This window comes from Macaca nemestrina, chromosome 16, assembly GCF_043159975.1.
Source record: "Macaca nemestrina isolate mMacNem1 chromosome 16, mMacNem.hap1, whole genome shotgun sequence".
In the NCBI taxonomy this organism is placed as follows: Eukaryota; Metazoa; Chordata; class Mammalia; order Primates; family Cercopithecidae; genus Macaca; species Macaca nemestrina.
This window is the reverse complement of record NC_092140.1, coordinates 51500008-51518591: the sequence shown is the minus strand read 5'-3', so window position 1 is coordinate 51518591 and position 18584 is coordinate 51500008. Positions and strand designations below refer to the sequence as shown.

The following is an 18584-nucleotide window of genomic DNA, read 5'->3' as shown; positions in this document are numbered from 1 at the left end:
GTTCTTATGATAAAGAAAATGAAGAATTTTGCTGTCAAATATATTATTGCAAAATAAAGGCTTTATAGCCATAATCTGTATTTTTCATTCATTATCTAGGTATTATTCTAATACAGCAACATTTCCACAAATTATAATATACAATTTTAATAACATCCCATTTTCTCTAATTACTTAACATTTGATGATGAATAAGAGTTAAATGAATATGTAATCTGAGGATGGTAATCTTATAATCGCATCTGAGAATCTTTTCAATTTTGCTGCACTTTTTTCTACAGCTTAGTCTTTGTGAAACTTGTTAACTTTAGGAAAGCTGGATTTGGTACTTGTTTTTTGGCTTCTGATAATGGTTTGGCTCTGCATCCCCACCCAGTTCTCATGGTGAATTGTAATCCCCTCATGTTGAAGGAGGTGGGTGGTGGAAGGTGATTGAATCATAGGGGAGGACTTCCCTTTGCTGTTCTCATGATGGGGTTCTGAAGACATCTGCTTGTTTAAAAGTGGTGGCACTCACTCCTTCACTCTCTCTCCTGCTATGCCATGGTGAGATGTGCTTGCTTCCCCCTTCGCCTTCCTCCACGATTGTAAGTTTCCTAAGGTTCCCCAGCCTTCCTGTACAGCTTGTAGAAGTGTGAGTCAATTAAACCTCTTTTCTTCATAAGTTACTCAGTCTCAGGTAGTTCCTTATAACAGTGTGATAACGGACTAACATAGATTCCTTATGAGTGAGTGTTCCTAGAAAATTAGAACATGGAAACTGCCAGTGGAAGGCCGGATGCCTGATATTGACAAATATCACTTTCATTGTATTTCCTTCAAAGCAGTAAAGAACTTCCCTATGTTTAAGAGCCCTAAAATGAGATACTTGTGAAAACAGGGTTAAACATTATTGACATTTTTTAAAAGAGTTGCATAGTTGCCAGGTTGATGAGGCCACAGGTGCCCTATTATATACATATACACACACACAAACACACATATATTATTATATATGTATGTAATATTATATATGTAACTTTTATACAAATACCATTATATCTATACACTCTATACATTATATGTATAAAAGTTATACCACAGAAAATGCTCATAATGATGAGAATGCAGTGCATGAAAGAAGAGAAAACAGTAACACTTTTAGAAGAAAAAAGAAAAAGATCTACATTCAAAACTCCGACAGAATTCTCTTCAGTATTTGTAGAATATAGAAGAGAAATTTAACACAATAATATTATAAATTAGAGAAGGTGAAGAGACATAAAATAAGATTTCTGTATTTCACTTGATCCAGTAAAATGAATAGCAGTAGATTGTAATAACCTACATAAATACGACTAAAAGAAAAATTTATAGAAATAAACACATACTGTCATAAACACTACAAATAAATCAAAATTAAAATTTAAAAATGTTCAAATAACCCAGAACTAGATAGGTAAATTAAATCAGAAGAAAATCATGGAGCAAACAGCAACACAAACAAAAAAGCAAAAGTAAGACCTAACATATTAATAACTATATGTAACTGTTCTAAATACACAAACTAAAAGTGATTGGCAAAGTAAATTTAAACACATATCCCAGCTACATGTCCCTGAGAAAAGCACTTCAGATATGGAAATACAGGAAGGTTGAAAGTAAAATGATGAAACATGTATCATGAAAATAATAAGTTTTTAAAACAGGAGTGGATATATTCATACCAGAAAAAGTAGTCTTCATAGCAAATAAAATTACCAGAGGTATTGAGGGATATTATATTAATATAAATGGGACAATCTTTCAAAAAACATAACTATCCTAAATGTTTATGCACCAAGCAATAGAGCTGCAAAATATGAAACAATTTGAAAGAGGGAGAGGTGAGTGGAGGGATAGATAAAGAGGTAGTGTAAACTAGCTGCTGAATATCAATATACATACATGTACATATATGTTACATATTTTACATATTACTGATTATATCATAAATATTCAAGTATTGATACAGTCTTTTTCTGGTGCCTTCCCTGTTATAGTGTTTTTATTTGATTCTGTATACTTAAATTTTATGAAAAATGAAGCAAAGCAATATTTTTAAAGCTCTTTACTCTTAAGCTGTCACCTGATTTATAGTAGTTGCAAAATTCATGGACATTGAGAAAATCTTTTCATTAAAGGTACCAACTTCAAAAAATGATGTAAAAGAAGTGCTTTTAAGAGCTGAAAGCTGTGGCCACATGGAACAAAAGAATAAATGGTAAGAGTTCTGTGTGATGTTCATATTGAAGTTTCCTGCTTTTATAGCTCAACAGATCAAATGTGATGAACCACTTGTTCCATAAAAGGTTATGAGGCTTTCACTTTCACAAAACTAAAGAATCAAATTCCTCTTCTTTTACAAATACCCTGAGAGATTAAAGATTTGGATTTAAAAAAAAAAAAAAAGCAAGAATTGGTACCTTCTGCTACCAACTGTGAGTTGTGGGCTATTAGTGTCATGGATAGAATATACTTTTAAAAACACCTAAAAGTGCTATATTATGGTAACATCTTATTTTGTTATCAAAAACTATGAGATGAAGTTCCTTTACATAAAATATGATGAGAATACCTGAATTTTTCCATTTTCTTTTGGTTCTGAATTTATTTGTCAACTGGACAAGACACACTGCACCTTTCATTATTATTGTGAAATTAATTTTCCTTAATTGTAATAATTTGTTATTTTAGATTTGAATTATAAAATCTGGAGATCATAGTCTCTACATGATTCTTTATGAAACATATGACAAACATTATCAACTATGAAATATCTTTGTAAAATATCAATATTTTTGCCCTTCTCATCTACTCCTCTGTTCCCCTCTCACTGCCCTATACCCTTTTTGGCCTTCTTACTGATCCTTGAACATGTCAAATGAGCTGTGTCATCGGGCTTTGCCAGGTTTTTTTCCTTTGCTTACATGCTCCTTACCAAGAGAACCATGTGACCAAAATCTTCTTCAATCTCTTAATAAAATATCATCTTATGGTTAAAATATCACTCTACCTCCCAATCCTCTTTATAATTGTAACTTTCTTCTGTCTCTATTATTTCTAAACTCACTTTCCTTGTTTCATTTCCCCCAAAATAGTTATCATCCTCAGCATAATATGTAACTTATTATATCTATTTGATTATCATTTGTGGCATATTTTCCATTAGCAGAAGTTAAGTTTCATGACGTCAGTGATGTTTTTATGCTTCGTTCACAGATACCGTCTAAATTCCTTCTACAGTTAAAGACGTGATGGATACTCAAAATATTTGTTGAATGAATGCTGATGTACAATATAATACATTTATTTGTATGTATTATAGGAAAAGTTTTCATATATGAGGGGATTTCAAAAAGTTCACCACAAAATGAAACTTAAAAATAAAAATATAAGTATGAACTTTATTTCTCACTATGAGCTCCATCAAGGCTAAGATACTTTTGTAAGCAATGACAGCAGCCTTTTAGTCCATCTCTAAATAAATGATGGTCCTAAGAATTTAAGGTAGTCTTTTTATGTTATTAGTTAAAGAAAATACATATCCTTTGCAGATGTTTTTCAGATTAGGAAAAAAAAAAAAAAAAAAAAAAAACCACAGTCAGAAGGAGCCAAATTGGAACCCTAAGTGGGATGCCTAATGATTTTCCATTAAAACTCTCACAAAATTGCCCTTGTTAATAAGAGTAATGAGCAGAAGCATTGTTATGGCAGAGAGGGACTCTCTGATGAAGTTTGCTGGGTGTTTTTGTGTTAAAGCATTGACTAACTTTCTCAAACACTCTTCCATAAGCAGGATTTATAGTTTTTGAACTTCCAGAGAATAAGCAAAAAGGCACGAGCATCCCAAAAAACGATGTCATGATTTTGCCGTCCACTTTGACTGGAACACTTCCAACTCTTGACAGCCATTGCTTTATTTGTGCTTTTTCTTCAGGATAATATTGGTATAGCGATGTTTTATCTCCTGTTACAGTTCTCTTAAGAAATGCTTCACGTTCTTGATCTCACTTCGTTAAAATTTTCATTGAACGTTATGCTCTTGTCTGCCCGACCCAGACACGATACTTTTTGACCCAGGCATGAAAGTTTCAGGATCTATTAAATGGAAACTTGGCACAACTTGAATTTTTTATTTTTAATTTTTTTATTTTATTTATTTATTTATTTTTATTTATTTATTTTTTGAGACGGAGTCTCGCTCTGTCACCTAGGCTGGAGTGCAGTGGCCGGATCTCAGCTCACTGCAAGCTCCGCCTCCCGGGTTCACGCCATTCTCCTGCCTCAGCCTCCCGAGTAGCTGGGACTACAGGCGCCGCCACCATGCCCGGCTAGTTTTTTGTATTTTTTAGTAGAGACGGGGTTTCACCGTGTTAGCCAGGATGGTCTCGATCTCCTGACCTCGTGATCCGCCCGTCTCGGCCTCCCAAAGTGCTGGGATTACAGGCTTGAGCCACCGCGCCGGGCCAAATTTTTTAGTAGTCAGAATTGTGCAAGCTTAACCAGTTGAGATGTCTGTGGTGTTGTCTATTTCTGCTGTTAATTGTTGGTCTTCTTCAACTAGGGCATGAACAAGATTATTTTATTTCTAGCAAATTGGTGAAGATGGTCTGATGCTGTGGGCTTCGACATTGTCTTGTCCCTTCTTAAAAGAAGTTAACCATTTGTACTCTGTAAATTTCTCTAGGTTATTGTCCTCCTAAATTTTTCATGAAGCATCGATGATTCATCATTTTTCTACGCAAGCTTCATCATAAAATTGATAATGGTTCTTGCTTCAATTTGAATAGAATACATGTTAATTTTCTAGGGGCTCTTTTTAAACTGATGCCTTTTCTTCTTAATGCCTCAAACTAGATACTGTTCAAATATGTTCTAAAAAGTTAGTACGAGTTTGTTACTGTGCAAAAGTTTTGAAATTCATGAGTAGTTTTTCGTAGTATGCATTTTTCCATTATCATTTTAAAGACCCTTCACCCAGTCTTAAATATTATTTTGCTTAACTTGCATCTGTCAAGTGTATTCTTCTATAAAATACTGTGTTTACTGTCTTTTCTCCATTTACTTGATTTAAATATTTTGCCACTTATCTTACCAAAAGACGATGCAAAGTAAATGAAGGCTAGCATAGCTTTCTTTAATGTAAGTATTATTAAAATATATGACCAAGCCATTTACAATTTATATCATGTCTACTGTAAAGTATATATGCAAATATGGTGATTTTCATTAACATATTTATTAAAAAATCTGTGAAGGAAAGCTGTTTAACCTATAACATGGATGAATATTTATTTGACAAAAAAAAATAAGTATTCGTCTTTTCAAAAACTCAGCATATATGTTTTGAGTACGTAAAGAATGCCAAGTATTGGATGATGTTATAAGAATATATAAGTACACAAGACAATCAAGATGGCTGCTTTTAGGAAACTTATATTTGGAGGGATTAAAATAATCAACATTTAGGAATAAATGGAAATTTCATTAGAATTAAATATAAAATATATAAATTAATAATCACTAGTTATAAAAATCATGTTTTTAAACGAGAAAATAGCTAACTTTTTATTTACATACACCCAAGGAAAATGCTATTAATAGATACACTTCTGAAGCATAATATAAATGTATATGCACATTTTATCAGAAAATGGCACAATATTTTAGATCTTTACAAATAGTCCAGTGGTTGTTCAATCATTCAATTTAATATTTGTTTATCCATGGAGGGTTATCCAGAACCAATTATTCTATCATGGCCATAAGTAAAAGTCTCCATGCTTTTTAAAATGTATCAGAGTTTTATGTGATATTGCCTTTGCAGAATGAATATGTTCACTAGTTTTAAAACAACTGAGCAGATATGAGAAAACCATGTGATTCTGAAATATTAAAGTCACATAAAATAGATACTGCTTTCTAGGAAAGTCATCTGACAAATAACAGATTCCTAGTAATAGAAATCATTTGAGAAATTGTTGAAATTGTACAGACAAGCAATGATTAGGACATGAAATGGAACAATAGTTGTAATATGAAAATGTAATGTAATTTTTTATTTCCAGTATATTTAAGCATTTCCAAATATACAAAACTACGGTGACTCTGAGATACCTAGAGCAGGAACTGTGTTGTCACGAGACTATTTATTTTAATATAGACCATTGAATTTTTTTTTTTTTTGAGACGGAGTCTCGCTCTGCCGTTCAGGCTGGAGTGCAGTGGCTGGATCTCAGCTCACTGGACCATTGAATTTTTAAACCCAACTCACCACAGTGACAGTTCTAAAATCCCCTTGGGCTTCAAAACTGTTAAAAATGTTTGCCCGTCCTGATTCTATTTCATGAATCTGTATATTGCAGTTTCTTTTTACAGCCTAATTAGAGAAGTAAGATTTATAAAGGCCCAGAAGTCAAATCAATGCAAAGAGAACACTGTAATTTGTTTCACTGGGTCATATGAGTGAGTCGTGATCAAGAGTGAAAAAAGTATGGTTGAAACTGTTACCAGTGATAGATTAACACCCAGAGGATGAAAACTTTAGATAAGACACTATACTAAAGTAAGCAAGTAAGCAGGTTATTGAACAGTATATAATTAAGGTTGGGGACTACAGATATTGAGAGATGAAGACATAAGCCAAGTAGTTTCCTAGAAATTACACATTAGGGCTCATGACATTTATTTTTCTCCAGATAATATTATGATGCCCAATTTGTAGGAGGCATGCAATGTGTTGTTGCTGACTATAAAATTAATGATCTTCTCTCTTCTAAAAAAAATCCAAAAGGTTCAATGAGGTATGAGAGCCATATTATTTTAAAGTTCCACATTTTCCTAATAGTTTTTTTCACTCACCAAATACTCATATACCAAGTATTAAGTCAGGTGGATTATATTTGGGATCACTCAAAACTTGTTCCTATCACTGTTTCACACCCGTTCTTAGTAACAATTCTCCTTTCAGATGGTCAGGGTATGTGTTCATTGGAGTAATTAACCACCTTCGAATAGCTATCAAGCCTGGAAGTAACTTGGTACCATATGCTACACGTGTATCTAAGGTCATTGGCCGATTACTGTACGTGTTTTAATAGAAAGTGGATCTCCTTTGTTTATGCAAGTTCACGTATAAACTGATGCCAACATATTAAACACATTTTCAGATATGCCAAAGCTGTGCTGGCAGTAAATATACAAATTTATGCAGATAGATATCTATTGCTTGAGAGTAATCCACTGGTCCTTACCACGAAGCTGCTGTTGGCTCCCTCAGTGGAGCATGCCACTGGTTCCTGTTCCTGGAAGGTGGATCACTGGTCTCTAGAAGCTGCCAAACTAACACTGGTGATGTGAGTACAGGCTATTTATCTCAGGCATCTCCTTCATTGCTGCCACGATGGCCACTTTATTAATGTGCCCATCATGCTAGACCTGTGGTTGCCAATTACAAAGGCATGCTAAGGTTCCCTTGCTGAGTCCTTTTGACTTCTTTGTGAATTGGTCGATTTACAGAGATGAATGAATTTTTTGATATGTGACATATTTACACATCATATGCTTATAACCCAGACTTTAAGCAAAAAATACAGTATTTTTCATCCAGGCTAGTAAATACTAATCACGAGCCTATGTTTACTGCCTCTTTGGGACAAATCTCTGTCCACACAAAGTGGATGATTAAGGTGATTGTCTGAATTTATATCTATTGGGAAGATTTTCCTCTGTCATCTTTTTCAAGGCTAATAGCATAGGGAGTTATCATACAGTTTTCATTGATATTGGCTTGCATGTCAATGCCAAGACAAATTCTTGATAAACCAAATTGAGATGTATTCTTGTCTTTCATATGATCATAAGATATTATCATAGACATAGGCCAAGGAAGGGATACTGTGTAACAATATTAGGTATAACGTTCATCTAGGCTTCCCTCACATGCTTCTGGCTGTGCACCCTGTCAGTGATGTAATGCATTCCAGGTGTACCACTTCATTCATGTCAGGGTTTTATATCAGAGATGATTTGTACAATATTCAGAGAGTCCATAGCTCTTCTGACTAAACTATGACAGAGGTGGAAGTATTAATGTAGCTTTGGGACACAATTGTGAGTGTAAGGTGCTGTTTATTCCATGTGAATGTGAACTGTTTTAATCCTTTTCTTTTTTTTTTTTTGTTTTTTTTTTTTAATTTATTTATTATTATTATACTTTAAGTTCTAGGGTACATGTGCATAACGTGCAGGTTTGTTACATATGTATACTTGTGCCATGTTGGTGTGCTGCACCCATCAACTCGTCAGCACCCATCAACTCGTCATTTACATCAGGTATAACTCCCAATGCAATCCCTCCCCCCTCCCCCCTCCCGATGATAGGCCCTGGTGTGTGATGTTCCCCTTCCCGAGTCCAAGTGATCTCATTGTTCAGTTCCCACCTATGAGTGAGAACATGCGGTGTTTGGTTTTCTGTTCTTGTGATAGTTTGCTAAGAATGATGGTTTCCAGCTGCATCCATGTCCCTACAAAGGACACAAACTCATCCTTTTTGATGGCTGCATAGTATTCCATGGTGTATATGTGCCACATTTTCTTAATCCAATCTGTCACTGATGGACATTTGGGTTGATTCCAAGTCTTTGCTATTGTGAATAGTGCCGCAATAAACATACATGTGCATGTGTCTTTATAGCAGCATAATTTATAATCCTTTGGGTATATACCCAGTAATGGGATGGCTGGGTCATATGGTACATCTAGTTCTAGATCCTTGAGGAATCGCCATACTGTTTTCCATAATGGTTGAACTAGTTTACAATCCCACCAACAGTGTAAAAGTGTTCCTATTTCTCCACAGCCTCTCCAGCACCTGTTGTTTCCTGACTTTTTAATGATTGCCATTCTAACTGGTGTGAGATGGTATCTCATTGTGGTTTTGATTTGCATTTCTCTGATGGCCAGTGATGATGAGCATTTTTTCATGTGTCTGTTGGCTGTATGCATGTCTTCTTTTGAGAAATGTCTGTTCATATCCTTTGCCCACTTTTTGATGGGTTGTTTGTTTTTTTCTTGTAAATTTGTTTGAGTTCTTTGTAGGTTCTGGATATTAGCCCTTTGTCAGATGAGTAGATTGCAAAAATTTTCACCCATTCTGTCGGTTGCCTGTTCACTCTGATGGTAGTTTCTTTTGCTGTGCAGAAGCTCTTTAGTTTAATGAGATCCCATTTGTCAATTTTGGCTTTTGCTGCCGTTGCTTTTGGTGTTTTAGACATGAAGTCTTTGCCCATGCCTATGTCCTGAATGGTACTACCTAGGTTTTCCTCTAGGATTTTTATGGTATTAGGTCTAACATTTAAGTCTCTAATCCATCTTGAATTAATTTTCGTATAAGGAGTAAGGAAAGGATCCAGTTTCAGCTTTCTACTTATGGCTAGCCAATTTTCCCAGCACCATTTATTAAATAGGGAATCCTTTCCCCATTTCTTGTTTCTCTCAGGTTTGTCAAAGATCAGATGGCTGTAGATGTGTGGTATTATTTCTGAGGACTCTGTTCTGTTCCATTGGTCTATATCTCTGTTTTGGTACCAGTACCATGCTGTTTTGGTTTTTGTAGCCTTGTAGTATAGTTTGAAGTCAGGTAGCGTGATGCCTCCAGCTTTGTTCTTTTGACTTAGGATTGTCTTGGAGATGTGGGCTCTTTTTTGGTTCCATATGAACTGTAAAGCAGTTTTTTCCAATTCTGTGAAGAAACTCATTGGTAGCTTGATGGGGATGGCATTGAATCTATAAATCACCTTGGGCAGTATGGCCATTATCACGATATTGATTCTTCCTATCCATGAGCATGGTATGTTCTTCCATTTGTTTGTGTCCTCTTTTATTTCACTGAGCAGTGGTTTCTAGTTCTCCTTGAAGAGGTCCTTTACATCCCTTGTCAGTTGGATTCCTAGGTATTTTATTCTCTTTGAAGCAATTGTGAATGGAAGTTCATTCCTGATTTGGCTCTCTGTTTGTCTGTTACTGGTGTATAAGAATGCTTGTGATTTTTGCACATTAATTTTGTATCCTGAGACTTTGCTGAAGTTGCTTATCAGCTTCAGGAGATTTTGGGCTGAGACAATGGGGTTTTCTAAATATACAATCATGTCATCTGCAAAGAGGGACAATTTGACTTCTTCTTTTCCTAACTGAATACCTTTGATTTCTTTCTCTTGCCTAATTGCCCTAGCCAGAACTTCCAACACTATGTTGAATAGGAGTGGTGAGAGAGGGCATCCCTGTCTTGGGACAGTTTTCAAAGGGAATTTTTCCAGTTTTTGCCCATTCAGTATGATATTGGCTGTGGGTTTGTCATAAATAGCTCTTATTATTTTGAGGTACGTTCCATCAAAACCGAATTTATTGAGCGTTTTTAGCATGAAAGGCTGTTGAATTTTGTCAAAAGCCTTTTCTGCATCTATTGAGATAATCATGTGGTTCTTGTCTTTGGTTCTGTTTATATGCTGGATTATGTTTATTGATTCGTGAATGTTGAACCAGCCTTGCATCCCAGGGATGAAGCCCACTTGATCATGGTGGATAAGCTTTTTGATGTGTTGCTGAATCCGGTTTTCCAGTATTTTATTGAGGATTTTTGTATCGATGTTCATCAGGGATATTGGTCTAAAATTCTCTTTTTTTGTTGTGTCTCTGCCAGGCTTTGGTATCAGGATGATGTTGGCCTCATAAAATGAGTTAGGGAGGATTCCCTCTTTTTCTATTGATTGGAATAGTTTCAGAAGGAATGGTACCAACTCCTCCTTGTACCTCTGGTAGAATTCAGCTGTGAATCCATATGGTCCTGAACTTTTTTTGGTTGGTAGGCTATTAATTATTGCCTCAATTTCAGAGCCTGCTATTGTTCTATTCAGGGATTCAACTTCTTCTTGGTTTAGTCTTGGGAGAGTGTAAGCGTCCAGGAAATTATCCATTTCTTCTAGATTTTCCAGTTTATTTGCGTAGAGGTGTTTATAGTATTCTCTGATGGTAGTTTGTATTTCTGTGGGGTCGGTGGTGATATCCCCTTTATCATTTTTAATTGCGTCTATTTGATTCTTCTCTCTTTTCTTCTTTATTAGTCTTGCTAGTGGTCTGTCAATTTTGTTGATCTTTTCAAAAAACCAACTCCTGGATTTATTGATTTTTTGGAGGGTTTTTTTGTGTCTCTATCTCCTTCAGTTCTGCTCTGCTCTTAGTTATTTCTTGCCTTCTGCTAGCTTTCGAATGTGTTTGCTCTTGCTTCTCTAGTTCTTTTAATTGCGATGTTAGAGTGTCAATTTTAGATCTTTCCAGCTTTCTCTTGTGGGCATTTAGTGCTATAAATTTCCCTCTACACACTGCTTTAAATGTGTCCCAGAGATTCTGGTATGTTGTATCTTTGTTCTCATTGGTTTCAAAGAACATCTTTATTTCTGCCTTCATTTCGTTCTGTACCCAGTAGTCATTCAGGAGCAGGTTGTTCAGTTTCCATGTAGTTGAGCGGTTTTGATTGAGTTTCTTAGTCCTGAGTTCTAGTTTGATTGCACTGTGGTCTGAGAGACAGTTTGTTATAATTTCTGTTCTTGTACATTTGCTGAGGAGTGCTTTACTTCCAATTACGTGGTCAGTTTTGGAATAAGTACGATGTGGTGCTGAGAAGAATGTATATTCTGTTGATTTGGGGTGGAGAGTTCTATAGCTGTCTATTAGGTCTGCTTGCTGCAGAGATGAGTTCAATTCCTGGATATCCTTGTTAACTTTCTGTCTCGTTGATCTGTCTAATGTTGACAGTGGAGTGTTGAAGTCTCCCATTATTATTGTATGGGAGTCTAAGTCTCTTTGTAAGTTTCTAAGGACTTGCTTTATGAATCTGGGTGCTCCTGTATTGGGTGCATATATATTTAGGATAGTTAGCTCTTCCTGTTGAATTGATCCCTTTACCATTATGTAATGGCCTTCTTTGTCTCTTTTGATCTTTGATGGTTTAAAGTCTGTTTTATCAGAGACTAGTATTGCAACCCCTGCTTTTTTTTGTTCTCCATTTGCTTGGTAAATCTTCCTCCATCCCTTTATTTTGAGCCTATGTATGTCTCTGTGTGTGAGATGGGTCTCCTGAATACAGCAGACTGATGGGTCTTTACTCTTATCCAATTTGCCAGTCTATGTCTTTTAATTGGAGCATTTAGTCCATTTACATTTAAGGTTAAGATTGTTATGTGTGAACTTGATCCTGCCATTATGATATTAACTGGTTATTTTGCTTGTTAGTTGATGCAGTTTCTTCCTAGCCTAAATGGTCTTTACATTTTAGGCATGTTTTTGCAATGGCTGGTACCGGTTGTTCCTTTCCATGTTGAGTGCTTCCTTCAGGGTCTCTTGTAAGGCAGGTCTAGTGGTGACAAAATCTCTAAGCATTTGCTTATCTGTAAAGGATTTTATTTCTCCTTCACTTACGAAACAGTTTGGCTGGATATGAAATTCTGGGTTGAAAATTCTTTTCTTTAAGAATGTTGAATATTGGCCCCCACTCTCTTCTGGCTTGGAGAGTTTCTGCCGAGAGATCTGCTGTTAGTCTGATGGGCTTCCCTTTGTGGGTAACCCGACCTTTCTCTCTGGCTGCCCTTAATATTTTTTCCTTCATTTCAACTTTGGTGAATGTGACAATTATGTGTCTTCGAGTTGCTCTTCTCGAGGAGTATCTTTGTGGCGTTCTCTGTATTTCCTGGATTTGAATGTTGGCCTGCCCTACTAGGTTGGGGAAGTTCTCCTGGATGATATCCTGAAGAGTGTTTTCCAACTTGGTTCCATCTTCCCCCTCACTTTCAGGGACCCCAATCAGACGTAGATTTGGTCTTTTTACATAATCCCATACTTCTTGCAGGCTTTGTTCATTTCTTTTTCTTCTTTTTTCTTTTGGTTTCTCTTCTCGCTTCATTTCATTCATTTGATCCTCAATCGCTGATACTCTTTCTTCCAGTTGATCGAGTCGGTTACTGAAGCTTGTGCATTTGTCACGTATTTCTCGTGTCATGGTTTTCATCTCTTTCATTTCGTTTATGACCTTCTCTGCATTAATTACTCTAGCCATCAATTCTTCCACTTTTTTTTCAAGATTTTTAGTTTCTTTGCACTGGGTACGTAATTCCTCCTTTAGCTCTGAGGAATTTGATGGACTGAAGCCTTCTTCTCTCATCTCGTCAAAGTCATTCTCTGTCCAGCTTTGATCCGTTGCTGGCGATGAGCTGCGCTCCTTTGCTGGGGGAGATGCGCTCTTATTTTTGGAATTTCCAGCGCTTCTGCCCTGCTTTTTCCCCATCTTTGTGGTTTTATCTGCCTCTGGTCTTTGATGATGGTGATGTACTGATGGGGTTTTGGTGTAGGTGTCCTTCCTGTTTGATAGTTTTCCTTTTAACAGTCAGGACCCTCAGATGTAGGTCTGTTGGAGATTGCTTGAGGTCCACTCCAGACCCTGTTTGCCTGGGTATCAGAAGCAGAGGCTGCAGAAGATAGAATATTTCTGAACAGCGAGTGTACCTGTCTGATTCTTGCTTTGGAAGCTTCCTCTCAGGGGTGTACTCCACCCTGTGAGGTGTGGGGTGTCAGACTGTCCCTAGTGGGGGATGTCTCCCAGTTAGGCTACTCAGGGGTCAGGGACCCACTTGAGCAGGGAGTCTGTCTCTTCTTAGATCTCAACCTCCGTGTTGGGAGATCCACTGCTCTCTTCAAAGCTGTCAGACAGAGTCGTTTGCGTCTGCAGAGGTTTCTGCTGTTTTTGTTATTTTTACTGTGCCCTGTCCCCAGAGGTGGAGTCTACAGAGACAGGCAGGTTTCCTTGAGCTGCTGTGAGCTCCACCCAGTTCCAGCTTCCCAGCGGCTTTGTTTACCTACTTAAGCCTCAGCAATGGCGGGCGCCCCTCCCCCAGCCTCGTTGCTGCCTTGCGGCGATATTGCAGACTGCTGTGCTAGCAATGAGGGAGGCGCCGTGGGCGTGGGACCCTCCCGGCCAGGTGTGGGCTATGATCTCCTGGTGTGCCTGATTGCTTAAAGCGCAGTATTGGGGTAGGAGTTACCCGATTTTCCAGGTGTTGTGTTTCTCAGTTCCCCTGGCTAGGAAAAGGGATTCCCTTCCCCCTTGCGCTTTCCAGGTGAGGCGATGCCTCGCCCTGCTTCAGCTCTCTCTGGTCAGGCTGCAGCAGCTGACCAGCACCGATCGTCTGGCACTCCCCAGTGAGATGAACCCAGTACCTCAGTTGAAAATGCAGAAATCACCGGTCTTCTGTGTCGCTCACGCTGGGAGTTGGAGACTGGAGCTGTTCCTATTCGGCCATCTTGCTCCGCCCCCGCCTCCTTTTCTTATCATAATAGAAAACTATATTTTCCAAGTCTCTGAGGCTATACTAATTATCTTTAGCAAAAGTGTCACATCCTCATGCGATTTGGTATTTGGTCAACAACAAAGTTGATCCCATAGTATTCTATAGTCATTCTCCAGCATCCATCCTATTTCTATAGGAGTCATATAGGTGATTCAAAATAGATATAATAAGAACTGCTAATCCACTAATCTGGCCCTTTTTAGACTATTAAGGGTGATATTATATTTTTTTAAGTCACTTGGGATGTAATATTGTTTTTGAATTTCTTGTTTTACAGGGAATAATAGTTTTTGAAGAATTCCCTCAAGTTTTATACCATGATAGTTTTTCCTCTATGGACTAAAGAAAGGTACAATGTGATGAAATGACAACTAGCCAGTCCTTGGCTAGAGCTCTATTTATATTATTTCTCTTTACCACATATGTCACAATTTATTCCTTTTCTGACAGCGAAGTGGCATGACAGCATGATGATGTTATTGGTGTCAACAGGCCTTGTTTCTGACAGCCCTCAACATGTCAGGGAATCTTCTGTTTTCCAGTCCACAGTTACCAGAGGAAATTAACATGAGTCTCTTTAGTGAAGCACTAGGATATACATTTTGGGTAGGTTACTCACTATGGTTTTGCATAGGCCTTTCCCCTGGGGATTTCAGTGCTTCTTCAGGTAATGCATTCTAACTGCAAAACTGGCTTAGCTCCAGAAACTGGGCAATCAGTACTATTAAATGGATCAATTGTCTTCAGTACACAGATATTTCACCCTTCATTTTTTTCTGTTGACACAAATTGGATAAATAACTTTGTTGACTGCCCTCCTGTGTTTCCCTAGAAATTCTGTGTTCTAATGACCATATTTATAACCCTGAGCTGTTTGTTAACCTTTGGCTGCCACTCAAAAGTTGCCAGTTATTATCATGGTTATGATCACTTCTCTTCCAGTGGTTAAACACCACTGCCCTGCCTCTATTGTCTTTCAATAATTTATCAAGTTTTGTAGTAGCTTCTCCTACTGATATGGTTTAGCCATGTCCCCACCCAAATCTCATCTTGTATCACAGCTCCCATAATTCCCAGGTGTCATGGGAGGGACCAGTGGGAGGTAACTGAATTATGGGGGTGAGTCTTTCCCATGCTGTTTGCATGATAGTGAATAAGTCTCACAAGATCTGATGGCTTTATAAAGGAGAGTTCCCCCACACAAGCTCTCTCTTGCCTGCTGCCATGTAAGACATATCTTTGTTTTTCCTTTGTCTTCCCATCATGATTGTGAGGCCTCCCCAGTCATGTGGAACCATGAGTCCATTAAACCTCTTTCTTTTATAAATTACCCAGTCTCAGATAGCAGCATGAGAATAGACTAATACATCTACTTTTAGCCTTGATATCAGAAAGAGTGATTCTTTTACTTGTGCACTGCTTAGTGTTGTGACCTCCCTACAGGACGCTATCATCTGTGAGCCTTCTGACTGCATGTCCAATTCAGCATGGTTTCTCTTTTACCATCTGAGAGGCAGCTCAGGCATCTCATATTTATTCAGCATGGACAGTCACTTTTCCATGGTCCTAGTGAGCATTATATAAGTGAGTTTATCACCTTCCAGGGTCTTTTTACAGAGTGCTGTATCTTGTATTTTGGGATAATGCCACAAATTAAATTTTATATCCCAACTCACTTTATCAACACCCTCAGAATTTAATCTCATAACTAACTGGGTAGCTTCTATCTGTAAAGGACAGCTAGATTTTTTTTTACTTTCTTTGGCATGTAGTGATATTGACAACTAATATATCCTCAAATGTAGTATGCTATAATTTAACCCTATTTAGTGTGGTTTTGTACTCCAGCAAGGTATCTAAGAATAAATCTCTTCTTATCTTAAAGTAATTGTTATTATTTTTTTAATTTGTTGATTTAAAAACATATACTGAGGTAAGAACATTTAACATGAGATCTAGTTGCTTACTAAAATTTTAAGAACACAATAGAGTATTGTTAGTTATAGGTACAATGTTGTACAGCAGATCTGTTAATCTTACTCCTCTTGCATTATTAAAATTCATGCTCATTGAATAACATCTCCCCATTTTTCCCTGTCCCCTGCCCTTGGCAACTGCCATCTACTTTCTACTGAGATTCTAATGAGATTGACTATTTTAGCTATATCATATAGGTGGAATTATGTGGTATTGGTAGTTCTGTGACTGACTTATTTCTCTTAGCATAATGTCTTCATGGTTCATCCATGTTGTTGCATATTACAAGATTTCCTTCTTCTTAAGAGCTGAATAATATTTTATTGTATTTGTATATAACATGTTCCTTATCCACTAATCAACTGATGGACATTTAGGTTGTTTCTGTATCTTATCAACTGTAAATAATGTTCCAGTTAACACAAGGGTGCACATATCTGTTCAAGATCCTAATTTTTTGTTTTGGGTTAATTACCCAGAAGTAGGATTTCTATATCCTGCTGTAGTCTATTTGCATTTTATCAGGAAACGTGTTATTCATAACAGCTGCACCATTATACATTCTCATCAACATATATTAATATTGCAATTTCTTACATACATGTAACACTTTTTACATTGTTTTATTCATTTTTTGTAATAATCATTATAACAGGTATGAAGTGCTATCTAATTGTAGTTTTGACTGGTGCTTCTCTGTTGATTTGTGATGTTGAGAATATTTTCATATACCTGTTGGCCATTTTTATGTTTTTCTAGAGAAAAAATGTCTGTTCAAGTTATTTGTCAAGTTCTTTTAAATCAGGATTTTTTTTTTTTTTTAAGTATGAGTTGAAGGACTTAATCTTGTATTATGCATATTAACCTTTAACAATTGCAAATATTTTAACTGCCTTTTTTCACTCTGTCGATTGTTGCATTTGCTGTTCAGAAGCTTTTAGTTATACGTAGTCCCACTTGTCTATCATTGTTTTTTTTCCCTTCAATTTTGCTGTCTTATCAAAAAAAATCATTGCCAATGCCAATGTCATGTATATTTTTCCTTATGTTTTCTTCTAAGAGTTTTACAATTTAGGTCTCTGTGTTAAGTATTTAATCTATTTTGAGTTGATCTTTGTATATGATGTAAAATATGTTTCCAATTTCATTTTTTATTATGGGAATATCCAATTTTCCCAACACCGGTTTTTGAAGAAACTATCCCATCTCTATTGTGTACTCTTGGCACCCTTGCAAAAGATCAGTTGATGGTATATTCAAGGGATTTTGTCTGGGGTCTGTTCTCTTCATAGTTCTATATGTCTATGTTTATGGTAGTATCATATTATTTTAATTACTGTAACTTACAGTAATATACAATATGCCATAATATACAGTAATATCTCCCTTATCTGTGGGCTTGTTTTCTACCATTTCAGTTACCTGCAGTAAACCACAGTTCCAAAATATTAAATAGAATTTCAGAAATAAGCAATTCATATGTTTTAAACTGTAAGTTTTTCTGAGTAATGTGATGGCGTGTCACACTGTTCCAACCACCCTACCTGGGATATGAATCATCCGTGGATCCAGCATATCTACACTGTGTATACTACTCACCCATTAGTCACTTAGTAGCCTTCTCAGTCACTAGATGAAAAAAATATAATATATAGAGTTTGGTGTCATCTAAGGTTTTAGGCATCCACTGGAGATCTTGAAACATATCCCTCACAAATAAGAGGAAGGTACTGTATTTTAAAGTCAGAAAGCATGTTGCCTTCAGCTTTGTTCTTTTCGTTCAACATTGTTTGGACTATAAGGAATTACACTTTCATATACATTTTATAACTTTTTACACTTACGTGAAAAGTGGCATGGAGATTTGAATAGAGATTTAACTGAACCTAGAGACTGCTCTTGCTCTGGGAATTATGACAATTTTAACAATATTAAGTCAGCCAATCCATGGACACAGGATATTTTACATTTATTTGTGCTTTCTTTAATTTTTTTTATTAATGTTTTGCCTTGATCAGGTCTCAAGTCTTTTATTCCTTAGTTAAGTTTATTTCTAACAATTTAATTCGTTTTTATACTATTGTAGAAAAAATTACTTTCTCAATTTCCTTTTCAAAGAGTTTGTTTTTGGTGTACAGGAACACAATTGTTTTTGTATTTTAATTTTATATCCTGCAATTTTACTGAATT

At 36.5% G+C, this 18584-nt stretch overlaps 1 long non-coding RNA gene across 1 annotated transcript in view; it reads left to right on the top strand.

Moving 5' to 3' along the window:
• Positions 1-18584, top strand: part of LOC105495751 (uncharacterized) — an 81707-nt gene that overhangs the window by 39366 nt on the left and 23757 nt on the right. Inside the window, exon 3 of the long non-coding RNA XR_011615146.1 lies at positions 2163-2242. This is a non-coding gene — a long non-coding RNA (uncharacterized lncRNA). The remainder of the gene's footprint in view (positions 1-2162; positions 2243-18584) is intronic.